We start from the raw sequence: 10,385 nt of genomic DNA, 5'->3' as shown, positions 1-10,385 counted from the left end.
CCGTTGGCCACCCCGTTTGGGATACATGGCGTCTGGCAATGAATGAATGAATGAAATATATATATATATATATATATATATATATATATATATATTTAGATATATATATCGAATCAACGGTCTGAACGGAAGGCATTATTTTAAAAATGTTTGATGCCGATGTAAGATTGTTAAAGATAGAATGCCTTCTGTTAATCCAGTTACTAATGTTATGAATACACACATGTTATATAAAATTAGGTATATTTAAAGCTGCGATAGTTCTCTGATAAACGAGACAACCTGACAACTTCACTCACATGGAAAATTTTTTACATCATTTTTTGCTACATTCACAGACATCAATTTATCATGTAGTGCGATGTTCGTAGGGAGTCTTAGCTTCAGTAGGAAAAGGACATCTAGCGCAGATATAACATTAGGAAAGACTTTTCGATCTGGTGACTGATATGGCTTTTAAAATCCTCTTCATTTTCGAAAGATCGTTCAGAAATTGAACAAAATCGTCTGGAGGTAAAAAGCTAGAGTAAGACGTCGATCCCTCTACTAATGCTTAGCTCCCCCCCCCCTTCTCTCTTCTCTCTCTCTCTCTCTCTCTCTCTCTCTCTTGGAGTAAGGAAAGCAGCTAGGGTGTGGGAGACCACTGCCACAAATATACAGTACCCATATTTGCCAATATACAATCTCGTACAAATCAGTGTCATAACCTTCATCACTGTTTGCACCACAACAGCCATTATCCTCACAACAACAATAGCCATCAGTGTACCTTAAAGTAATTTAATAGAGATGTAGCTTGCGGATGTTTCAATATTTTTAAGGGTAATTAGGACACAAGACCGACTCGTGCAACACCCCCTAGGGGTCAGTCCCTCTCCCACCTATTTTAACCCTTGGGAACTGTTAGACCTATTTCCACACTGAACAATTTCCTCAATGGACCAGTATCATCCCATGGACTTATTTTTCCCCTAAGGACCCATTTTCACTATGAGTGTGTTTCCCATCATGGAATTATTTTATCCCCATGGACTCGGATTTCCCTGTGGGCCTAGTATCTCCACGGACCTATTTTGCCTGTGAACCAATTTTCTTCATGTATTTATTTTCACTCACAGACCAGGGAACCACGCGGATCATGCATATCAGTAAGGTAAATAGTAATATGATTGGGACAATAAAGAGAAGGAAATCAAGAGATATTCGAATGCAAACACGACAAGAAGAGAAGAAAAGTTTGTAAAGGTAAGAAGTAGTATTTTCTGCAGGTGTGGTCGAATTAGATCATGCAAAAGCAGATTCCGCTGATGAAAGTGTTGGTGATGAGTGGATCGTTGATAATGTCCAGGAAGACAGGAAAACCACACCTATTCCCACTGTTGCTTTGGAAATCGAATGATGTGGTGTATTGTACTGTACAGCACAGGACTACTGCGTCAAGTACTACAACATTGCGTATATGATTATGATGATCAGGTAAAGAGAGCACTTCAGAAACGGCAGAGGTATCTGAAAGGAATAGTAACATACTGTGATGTGGATGTCACTGCTTTATTCTTTTAACAGGTGGAGAAACAAGTCACCGCTCAAAGAGAAAAAGGGGAACAACTGGTACAGCACAAAGAGAGTCTGAAGCTTTCTTCAAAAGCTATCTGGCACTGGAAAGAGGAACCACCACTGTCAGTGCAGATGGCCTTCATAGTGCATGCGAAAAATTGCAGAAAAGATAACTGCGGTGGGAGACGACAACACAGTCACAACAGAGGACACAGATGTGGAGCAACGCGTGTATTCGAGTGCCGCCTGGATAGCCCTTTGCGGTGGGCCATCTGTGGTCTGCATCTAAATGAACTCCCACTGTGCCTCCAATACAAGGAACTCGTATGTCGAACAAAATCTGCATCTCAGTAGAAAGGGACAGTTAACACAGCCTTGACCACATGTAAAAGTTTGCCACTTTCCTGTGAAAAAAAAAAAAATCTGTGTCTTGCTGATGTCTTCCCTATTGTGGATGACGGCCTTTTTTAATTGAAACATAGCCCACTCTCCTTCTACAAGATGATTAAAGCAAGAGGTCTGATGTCATTAATGAAGACATTATACAAAAGAAGCCTGCACCAATCTCTTACGCAAGATGAGTTACAACTGTCATTGCAGCCGAGTGATAACTGTATTCATTCACACAGTTTGTCTTGTGTCAATATGGATCCATGTGTTTACGTATCAAGAGTTAATCAAGATACAGAAATAACCTGAAACAACATTACCTAGAGCAAAACAAGCTATTGCAATTATTATTGAAATTCAAAAGGACTATCACATGGTCTGTGATGGTAAATGAGAGAGAAGGTAACTCCCAGTGTGATGTTAGAGAGAGTGAAGAGAGACTGGAATTGGTGGGAGAGTTCAAATACCTGGGTACAATGATAGAAAAGAGAGGAAATAAAAAAAAAAAAAAAGTGGAGATTAGAGTGACACAAGGAAGGAAAGTAGCTAGTGCTATGAAGGCCTTAATTAAAAAAAAAAAAAAAAAAAAAAAGAGGTTTGAGTGCTGCAGCTACGCGAGGCTTACATGAAGGAGTGTTAGTGCCAACTTTAACATATGGATGTGAGATTATGGTGTGGCATGAAAATGATGTCAAGAGTAAGAGCAGTAGAGATGGGACTGTTGAGGAATGTGTATGGGGTACAGAGAGTGGACAGGATACGGAATAATGTGATTCGTGAAAGATGCCGAGTGAGGAAGTCTGCGGACACCAGAAACAAGAGAGTGTACTGAGATGGTTTGGTCATGTCGAGAGAATGGATGACAATAGAGTGGAGAAGAAGGTATATCTGAGCGAATTTGAAGGAGGGAGCAGGCATGGTAAGCCAAGAAGAAGGTGGAGGGATAAGGTGGATAAGCGTGTGAGGAAGAGAAGTATGGAAGTTGGTAAGGCTAAGAGACTGACAAGAGACCGAGCTGGCTGGATGAATTTTGTGCGAAGCGCATAACCAGGATTTGGCATCCCTTTTTAACGCGACAGCTTTCTGTTTGGTTCCATCAGGAGGGTATATGTGAAACTACAGGACGTGGTGATTTTTTTTTTTTTTTTTTTTTTGTCCTATCTGATGAAGCCAGGATTCCGTCGGCTTGAATGATGAGTGAATGGAAGCATTGCCCATGAATTGAGCAAACTTAGGCTGTCTGGACGTTGCCACTCCTCACCCTGCCCTAGGGTGGGAAAGGAGGTCCAGATGGTGATGATGATGATATTGAAATCCATCACATGAACACAGAGACACACATATACTATGACATACACAAAAAAGTAAACTTACGATCAGTGTCACTCTCTCTCTCTCTCTCTCTCTCTCTCTCTCTCTCACACACACACACACACACACACACACACACACACACACACAGGGTTAATTATTTACTCACTGATTTCTTTATTTAGCGCTTCGGACGATACAGATCCGTACTCCTCATGGCTGTTAATGAAGACTATATCCACCACCCCTAGCCTGAAGGTCTCTCCTCAGTGTATTACTATCCTATCAAAAGTGCATGAACAGCTTATAGAAGACGTGCTTGGGCTGAAGGGTTAAATTCTTTCATTTTCTATCGGTTAGGAGTACAACACCCTGTTTCAGATATTCCATGTGGCATAGGTTTCGTACCACATTTTTCATTGCGATTTCTTGTCCGTATCACCTGAATTCCCTCTTGTGTGTTTTTGATGCCAGCTGTGTCGATATTAAAATGATATCTAGAACATACGTGTAATATTCAAAATATATCATTAGAGAAGACATGCTACGAAGTGTCCTATTCAACCCAGGGTACGCGATTCAGAAAACCGAAGACAGAATCGATAAAAAACAACCCCGTCAGCCCGAGAACGTCTTTTGTTTCTTGTTGTCATCCCCTGCAGACGATTTTGTTCAGCTTAGAAGAGACTTACTGAAACTACAGGGGTTTGACACAGACTCCAACAGTGCATTCAGCATGGTGGCGTCTTACTGAATTCTTGATACTTTCAGACCTTCTTATTCATCTTAAGAGGGATATTTAGAAGTTAAGGAGACATTTACTGCCATCATTAACAACTTCAGTGTGAAAAACTTTACTATTATTGAATAAAATCGCCTGGATTTAGAAAAAATAAACTAAATAAGACATTATTAGATGCATGAGACTAACTCCTTCCATATACTCTTTAATTTGGCCTAAAATCCCCATCTCTCCATCATGAATGCTGATATGCAAGAACAGATTGACACTAGATTATCATATTAATTTAATTCTGTCACAAAGCAGTGCAATGGAAAGTGCTGTGTGTGGAGTGGTAGCATAGCTACGTGAAATAAGCTGTAAAAGAACGAAAATCTGTGCCAAGTTAGAGTAAAAACATACAGCAGGCTGCAGTCCTAAGCTGAGGTGAATCGTGGTAAAAACAGGCACAGAATATAAATTACGTCCCCAGTGTTGACACAGTTCACTTTTTCAGCACGAAGACGTCATTTGTATATCATTTGCCATAACTAATTATTTTGGGGTCCCTAAGTCGTTTACTTTATTATTTCTCTTAACTGCAACCAATTCATTTTCTCATGCTTATACCGTCTATTTCCCCTTCGTCCTTCTCTTTTCTTCACAGTCTTTTTGTTCACTTGCGCTTTTCTCCTCACACAACTTCTCTCTCATTGCAAGAAAACGACCGTCGCTGATTGGTGGGAAAGGAAAGGATCAAAGTCCCCGATTGGCCAGATTCTCCCGGGAATGCCCTTGCCTTTGTGACTGCTCGGAATTTTTGCACCAAAATTCTTTCCAACACAAACAAACACATTTCTACTCTAATGTAATATATCCACCTGTAAAAAAAAAAAATGTTCAAAATATGTTATAAAAAAAAAAAAAAGATACACAGGCTTATAAAGGCCGACTATAGCGGTGTAAAAGAAGAGATAAGGGGACGACGGTGTGGGTCCCCATAGCATGACGTCACTTCTAAATTACAATATTTATGTGCAAAAGATAATGGAAAAAGCTCTACAAGAATATAAAACCCGACTACAGTGGCAGGACGATGCGAAGAGGGGAGATAAGAATAGAAAGTGGTAGACAAGGAAGCACGATGCCATTCCATTGTTACAGCATAGATATGCAATACTGAAACGCAAAAAGATAAAAAAAAAAAAAAAAATGGACGCAGAAGCCCATAAACCTGACCCTAATGCCTAGAGGAAGACGTAAAAGAGGCGATAAGAACAAATAGAGGTATGGATTGTGGGGGTAGGCAGCGTGACGTCACTCATAAACACAGCATTTTGGCGGGAAGTTGGTCACTCGCGAGTCGTAATTTCCGGCTGAAAGTCCACCAAGGAACAATTTGGCGCCAGGCCGTGACCAGGGAGGAGGAAGAGGAAGAGGAAGAGAGAGGGGAAAGGGGGAAGGGGAGAGAGAGAGAAGAGAGAGAGAGAGAGAGAGAGAGAGAGAGAGAGAGAGAGAGAGAGAGAGAGAGAGAGAGAGAGAGAGAGAGAGAGAGAGAGGGAGGGAGGGGGGAAGGAAAATACTAGGAAAAGAAATGAAGAAAAGGGAAGAAGAGGAAGATGAAAAAGAGGAACAGGAGAGAATCACTTGTAGCAGAGAGAAGAATGAAGGAGACGGGAGACGATATGAGTTGGGGGAGAAAGGTGAGGAAGAGAGGAGAGACAAGACAAACAGAGGGAAGAAGAAAATAGGAGAATGAAAATGGGGGAGAAAGGGAAAATGAAGATGGGTAATATAGGAGGAAGAATGAAATGAAAAAGGATGAAGAAAAGAGGAAAGAGAGAAAGGAAGAAGGGAGAAGAGGAAAAGGAGAGGAAAGAGGATGAGAGAGAGAGGAGGAGGGGGGGGGGAATAAAATATAAGAGAAGGTGTAAACAGGAAGAGGAATGAAGAGAATGAGAAATACAGGAGAGAGTAAAGGCGCCGCAAGAAAAAGAACGGAGGAAGAAGAAGAATGGCAGTTATTTGCAGGGAGGAGGAGAAAGAGAAGAGTCTCAGAAGGAAGCGGAAAAGAGAAGGGATGCAACTGAGGAATAGTAAATCATGGCAGTGGAAAAAAACTGAGGAAGATATATGATGACAATGAAGAAAAATGAGGAAGAGAAAACGAAGAGGAAAAATATAGCGGAAGGGCAGGTAAAAAGACTAGCGGTGAAGAGGAAAGGACAAAAGAGGAGAAGAGGTGGGAGGAAGGAGGAGTGGACAGATGAATGATGGAGAGAAAATGACTTGTACCGGAGGAGAAAAGGCAACGTGGAATAAGAAGGGGAAGAGAGAGAAGTAGGGTAAGTGCGCGATGGAAGAATAGGAAAAGGAAGATAGGAGGGAAGAAGTAAAATTGGAAGATAGCAGGCAGGAAGGGGAAGACAGAAGAAGGAAGAGAAAGAGGAAGAAGAGAGTCTGGAGTGAAAAAAAAAAAAAATCAAAGGAAAGAAAACCAGAAGAGAGAGAGAGAGAGAGGGAGGGAGGGGGAGGGGAGGTACAAAGGGGTAGAAGTAAAATTGGATTTTGATGAAAAAGAAAAAGAGCATAAGAAAGAGATATTAACAGTGGACGAAAGAAGATATTAAATTAATTATAGATTTTCTAGACATTATTCACATTTTAATTTCTTTGTTATGTGATCCTTAGTCCTTGAAATTGTAATCTCTCTCTCTCTCTCTCTCTCTCTCTCTCTCTCTCTCTCTCTCTCTCTCTCTCTCTCTCACACACACACACACACACACACACACACACACACACACACACACACACTATTACCGCCCACAGTATTCTAAGTGGACATGAATTAATGAGCAACATAACAGGAGAATGACTTTTATTCCTTACATCAACTCACCCTGTGTCCGCAGAATGCAGTAATCTGTTCACGCTTTTAGTTTCCTCAAATTGATGACTTGTTTCATGTCACTGACCAATATAACACAGGAATATTTTTCTTCCATTCCACTGTAATACTCATTTCAGATTTTATGGCTTGGATTTTTTATCGTTACCTGTCATATCTGGATTTGCTTGATCTTCTTCAGTCCCAAAATTCCATTTTCTTTTAGTTTTTGGCACCACCCGACGATTTATTTGGCTCTGAGGAAAACTTTTCAGTGCACATGAGTTTCATTGATTTTTTTTTTTTTTTTTTTTTTTGAGGGGGGACAAAGAAAGGGAGTGGCTGGGAGCCTATAAACGTTTTTCCCTCCAAAGGAAATAAATAAATAAAAAAGATAAATTCAAAGCCTTGTCATTTCAAGCTGCCTGGATAATTGCTTCAAAAATACTTTAAGTTATATGCAGTGAAAATGACAATGAAGAAAACGGTTCCTAAAATGACCAGTTGTACAAAGGAAAGACTAATTACCAGTTAACTCTTTCATTAGACAGCTGGACACAAAAGTGTTCAGACTGTGTAGCCAGGTGGATGCTGAGTGCCCAGTATAATGGGAATGGAATATAAGCAGAGTTCAGAAAAACATTGGCCAGAATAGTAACAACAGTCGGACACAGGTTTACCCATGATATTTTAAAATAGGCAATGCAACGCTGTTGCTAATCTCCATCTGACCAAGCACATACCCCTCCACCACCACCCTGCACACCTAACCCAGCGCATAACGGCCCAACCCCCCTCCCCCGTGTAACACAGACATCAAAATTTAAGTATTTCAGTAGTTTATCCATGATAATAAAGTTTTGAGCAGCTTAAATGAAATTGTGACTCGTGCTTTTTTCTTTTAAACAACTATTTTTTATTATTACATAATCATGAAACTTCATACATAATTAGCTATTCATATAATCATTTATCATGTACAGTTTCTGCCTCCTAGATGTAATACTTGCAAAGTTTTAATAGAAAAAAAAAAATAAAATAATCAGTTTTATATATTTTTGGAATTTCATAATTGTATAATCTCAAGGAATTCGAACTACCAAAAGGCACCAGGAGGCATATTAACTCATATTCCTGGAGAGTTTGAAGCATGTACCTATATTAATTTCTGGGTCCTAGCCCGGAAACAAGTAATTATTTTTAAAAATCTTTCATTATCAACAAAATAAAAAAAAGTAACGGAAACTACTTAAGACACAGCATTCTAGTTGTCAAAAGGCATCAGTGCACTGTAAGACACAACTGCGTGATATTTCATGACTCTGTAGTGAATACTGCACTTTACGAGTTCTAGACTGGAAACAAAATCTCTACACCCGGCCAGTCTTCCTGCTGCCCATCTCTACAGATGGACACTTCATGATCCCATAGATAACAACACACTCCTCTGACTCTGTCAGGTGGAGGATAAAAAAAATCCTTATTCAGAAAGTCAAACTTAATTTCCGTTGCTGATACCTAGAAACCTTTACTAAAATTACTTTTTTTTTTTAATTAGTAATACGTAGAAAGGTTAGCCATTTTAATTTTTATGCCCCACCTGACAAAGTCAGAGGAGGGTATTGTTGTCAGTTGTGTCCGTCCATGAGTTGGGCGGCTGGTCATAGAGCTTTTCGTTTCCGGAACAGTCTCAGGAAGTATTAACTATAGAGTCATGAAACTTCACACTGTTATGTGTCTTAATGTGAACTGGTGCCTTTTGTTAGGTAGAATGCAGATTAAGTTTTTTTTTTTAATGCAATATTTCTTAGAGATTTCAATACGACCTGAGCAAGTAATCTGAAACCAGAAATAAAAAAGTATTCACTATAGAGCCATGAAAATTCACATAGGTATGTGTCTTACAGTGAAATGGTGCCTTTTGATAGGTAGAATGCTGTGTCTTAAGTAGTTTCTTAAATACTGAAAAAGTAAAAAAAAATATAATGATTTTTCTCTGAGATTTCAGTGTTACTTGCTTTCTCTGTGTTATGCAGGGAGGGAGGTGAGGACAGATATGGGCATGGTTAGGTGTGCAGGGAGGGGGGGGGGTTGTGCTTGGTCAGATGGAGGGTTGCAACAGTTGTTGATGATGACGATGATCGTAGTAGTGATGACGGTGATGATGGTGGTAGCAGTGATGACGGTGATGGTGGTGGTTGTGATGATGATAATGATGATGGTTGTGGTAATGATGATGGTGGTAGGGGTGATGGAGATGATGATGATGATGATGATGAAGGTGGTAATGGTTGTGGTGATGATGGCGGTGCTGGTTGTAGTGATGGTGGTGGTTTTTACCCTCCACCTGACAGTCAGAGTAGGGTATTGTTATCACTGGTGTCCATCCATAAAGACGGGCGGCTGGGCATAGAGATTTCGTTTCCAGAGCAAATCTCATGAAGTATTCACCGTAGAGTCATGAAATTTCACATAGTTATGTCTTATTCTTAACTGGTGCCGTAGTTTTTCAAAAAAAAAAAAAAAGTAATTTTTAAGCCTGTAATGATAGTTCTGATGTTGAGTATTCTGCAAGAGTACTATCTCAGTTTTGGGAACCATTTTTTACCCTCCACCTGACAGAATCAGAGGAGGGTATTGTTATCATTGGGATCAATAGTGTTGGGCAAGCAGGGCAGCTGGCCGGGAGTAGACATTTTGTTTCTGGGCCAGACTTCAAAAAGTATTCATTATACTGTAGACTCATGAAATTTCACATAGTTGTGTCTTATAGTGAACAGGTGCCTTTTGATAGGTAGAATGCTGTGTCTTAAGTATTTTTGAAAATGCTGAAAAATATATATATATATATATATATATATATATATATATATATATATATATATATATATATATATATCAGAGATTTCAATGTGGCTTGCACAAGGAATCTGAAGGGCGCAGGTTATGTTTACCGTGGATAAACTACTGCAATTTATATGTTTTAATGTTTCTGTTTTGTAAAGGGGAGGGGAGGCTGCAAGTACCGTTATGCACTTAGTTAAGTGTATAGGGAGGTGGGTGGTATGTGCTTGGTAAGACTGAGAGTTGCAACAGCACTGCATTGCCTATGTTTACTTTTCACTTCCTATCTATCTATCTATTGCCAGGTGTCATAATCCCGTACAGGGTGACCACAAACAAATCGCCTACACGTCACCCTGCTCTCCACCATTTCACTTCCATGGTCCCAGCTCACATCCCCCTCTCTCATATACCTCTCCACTCCATCTCTTCATCTCAACCTTGGCCTCCCCCTCCCTCTCTCCCTCTCCACCCACTCACATACACTCTCCTCATCAGTCTCTCACTCTCCATCCTCTCCGCATGTCTAAACAACCTCAGTGTGTTTCTCCTAATGCTTCCTATCACATCCACATCCACACCACAACGTTCCTTCACTTCTTCATTTTTCAGTCTGTCTCTCCAAGTGACTCGACATGCTCCTTTCAAATAACTCATTTTCACTGCTCTCACTCT

The sequence above is a fragment of the Coenobita brevimanus genome, chromosome 101 (assembly GCF_032717465.1).
Source record: "Coenobita brevimanus isolate Jiangsu-jjx chromosome 101, ASM3271746v2, whole genome shotgun sequence".
NCBI lineage: Eukaryota > Metazoa > Arthropoda > Malacostraca > Decapoda > Coenobitidae > Coenobita > Coenobita brevimanus.
The sequence above is the reverse complement of the archived record's forward strand: the minus strand, read 5'-3'. Positions refer to the sequence as shown.